The 3,257-nt window shown below is 41.2% G+C and overlaps 1 long non-coding RNA gene across 1 annotated transcript in view; it reads right to left on the reverse strand.

Moving 5' to 3' along the window:
- Positions 1-3,257, reverse strand: part of LOC111813363 — a 20,633-nt gene that overhangs the window by 1,031 nt on the left and 16,345 nt on the right. The window lies entirely within an intron of this gene.

Genomic DNA, 3,257 nt, shown 5'->3' on the forward strand with positions numbered 1-3,257 from the left:
AAAAAAAAAAACAACAACTTGTCTGAGACCCCAGTGACTGTGGAGAGTGAGGGCTGTGGCCAGGGAGTGGTCCATTGCAGAGCAAGGATTCAAATATGCAGCAGGAAGCAGGCCCAGGAGCAAAACACTGACCGCTCTTTCACTAGTCTAGTGAACAGACGCAGCCTTGAAACCAGCATGGCGGCTTGGCGACAGGTGAATGTGCTGGGCTCCATGCCATCCTGGGGAGAGTCAGTCTTGGAGAAATGCTGAGACATGAGCAGGTTTTACCGCTGGAGTCCAAAGAAACAGGCCTCGGGATCCTTGGGCCTCACAGAGGATGCTCAGCCTTAAGATAGTCGCCATCTTGCTTTAGAAGCCTCAAGGTCACCCACTAACTGCCCCCTCCCTTTTTCTTTGTGGAACCGGGGATTGAACTCAGACCCTTGTGCTTGCCAGGCAAGTGCCTATTCTACTGAGCCATCTCCCTGGCCTATCTATCTATCTATCTATCTATCTATCAAATCACCATTAAGACTGCCATTGCAAAGCAACACAGACCATTGGCTGAAACATCACATACTCCTCACAGTTCTGGGGCTGAAAGTTTAAGATCCAGGTGTCAGGAGGGGTAGCTTGTTATGGGGTGTATCTCACTTGCTGAGACAGCCATTTTCTTGGTGTCTTCAAATGGTCTCTCCTCTGTGCTTAGGCATACCAGTTATCTTTTTGTGTCTCAATTTTCTTTACTTTTAAGAAAACCAGTCAGATTGAATTAAGTTCCCCCTAATGTCCTTATTCTAACTTAATTTCCTTAATAATCTATCCCCAAGTACAGTTACATGTTTTGGGGCTTAGGGCTGTGACATTAATTTTTAAAAATGTATTTAGTACAGTGTCTACAGGGTCTCACAACACAGATCAGACTTGTAGTGATTCTCCTGTTTTCAGCCTCTCAAGTGCTGGGATTACAGGTGTGTGCCACCACACCCAGTCTCAGGTGCACCATTACAACCAGTCTCAGTCACCATTTCAGTGCACCTGGAGGTGGGGCTGGTACGGCATGTGGTGCTAGGGATCAAACCCCGGTCTCTGTGCCTGCTTAAGCCAGCGCTTTCGTCCGCTGAGCTATCTGGTCAGTCCAGGGCTTTAATATTAATTTTGAAGTTAATGTTAACTAATTAACATTTCATATGTGCTTGTTCTATTTTCCTGATACGGGTATTCAGAGCTATAAATTTCACTTTTAGGACTGCTTTCATTGTGTCCCAAAAACTCTTGTACTGTCATTATCATTTAATTGTAGAAGCTAATTTCTTCGTTAATTTCATCTGTGATCCATTGTTCAGGAGGGTGCTATTTAATTTCCATGTGTTTATGAAGTTCTTGTGGTTTCTTTTGCCATTGATTTCTAATTTCATTGCAATATGGTCTGATAATATGCATGGGATAATTTCAATTCCATTGCATTTACTTAAGCATGTTCTATGAGCTGGTTGGTGTTCTGTTTTGGAGAACTTCCCATGCGCACCTGAGAAGAATATGTATTCTGATATGGGGAGGAACACTCTGTAGACATCTACTAAGTACATTTGTTCAAAAGTTTGGTTCAGTTATTATATTTCATTGCTGACTTTTTGTCTAGTTGATCTGTGTATTTGTGACAGTGGGGTGTAGAGATACCTCAATGCAATTGTATTAGTACTTATTTGGTTTTTCATGTCTGTTAATTTTTTTTTATATAGTTAGCTATACTTGTGAGGGAGATGCTTTTCAGCCCAAAATAGTCACTTTTTTTTTTTTTTTTTTTAATGGAACCGGGATTGAACTCAGGCTCTTGCACTTGCCAGGCAAGTGCTTATTCTACTGAACTATCTCCCCAGCCCCATAATAGTCACTTTTAACAATTCTTCTTTAATTCTCTTTGTTGAGTTATTTAAAATTGAAAATCATTTGGTAATCCCAGCATGTGTGGAAGCTGGGGTAGGAGGAGGGCAAGTGTGAGCCCACTTTCACTTAATGATTTAGTGAGACCCAACCTCAAAAATAAAATAAAATAAAACAACACAACATGACATAGTACAATGCCCAGGGCTGGGGATACAGCTAAAGATAAGAGCTGGTTGGTGTTCTATTTTGGAGGGTAAAGTCCCTAGGTTCAATTACCAGTACCACAAAACAAAACAAAATGAAATACAGTAACAGCAAAAAACAACCAGTAGCATCTGATAGTTAAAGCTTTGGTCAAGGGTTCACTACCTGAAATGTTAAGGTATATCTGCACCCAGCTATCAGAGAAGGAAGGCATTCTATGAAGTACAGTATTTACTCCATTCTATTCCTTGAATGCCCACAATGTATCATAAATATGCATATATACCTTTTCCTCATAAATCCAAAGTTTCTCCATGTAGTATTATCCTGGAGTTCCACACGCACCCACAAGCTTTCCCCAAACCCATTGTAATACCATGAGGCCTCCTGTCAATATGCAGATGCATCTGTAGATGACATTTTTCTTCTGTCAGTCCTGTTAGGTAAACACTCTTACTTGTAAACTAAATGTAAGTTTGATTTTCACCAGTGTAAAATAGTGTGGCAGATTGTTATATACATATGAAGTCTTTGATCAACAATTGACTCTTAGAGCACTAGATACATCATAGCTTTTCTTATCTATTTAGTGCAGGTTGACCTCCTTGCCTCTGTCTAGCACTTAGATTTATGCAATTTTTTTTCTTATTTAAGAATCAATTCTGCATTTCTGAGAGGTCTGAGTTCCCATTTACCCTGTGTGTGTAGGTTATGCTGATCTTTCATGAGTTTACTACTGAGAATATGACCATGCAAAAAAAGATGGTGAACTCAGAAGCTGCTCACGTTTAACCTTTAGGCCATCAGGTCACTGTCATATAAGAGTAACTCTTACGTGTTCGGGCTGGATTGTGCTCCTGAGAGCCGTCGCTCCTGACCGGGAGCTTGCGGGGTCTGGGGCGAGGGGTCCTCGGTGGCCTCTGGGACGGCACCATGCCTAAGGCACCAAAAGGAAAAAGCACAGGAGGAGAAAAAAAAAATTGTCCATCCATACAGTAGAAAAGCGGGTCAGATTACAGGAGAGGCCCACAAACAAGAAAAGAAGGAAAAACTGAAGAATGAAAAGGCCTTACATCTCAACCTCATTGGTGAAAAACTGCAATGGTTTCAAAATCAGCTGGATCCCCAAAAACTGAGATACTCAAAAAAGGATGCTTGTCAATTAATTGAAAGGTACTTAAATC

This window comes from Octodon degus, unplaced genomic scaffold (assembly GCF_000260255.1).
Source record: "Octodon degus isolate 3935 unplaced genomic scaffold, OctDeg1.0 scaffold00184, whole genome shotgun sequence".
NCBI lineage: Eukaryota > Metazoa > Chordata > Mammalia > Rodentia > Octodontidae > Octodon > Octodon degus.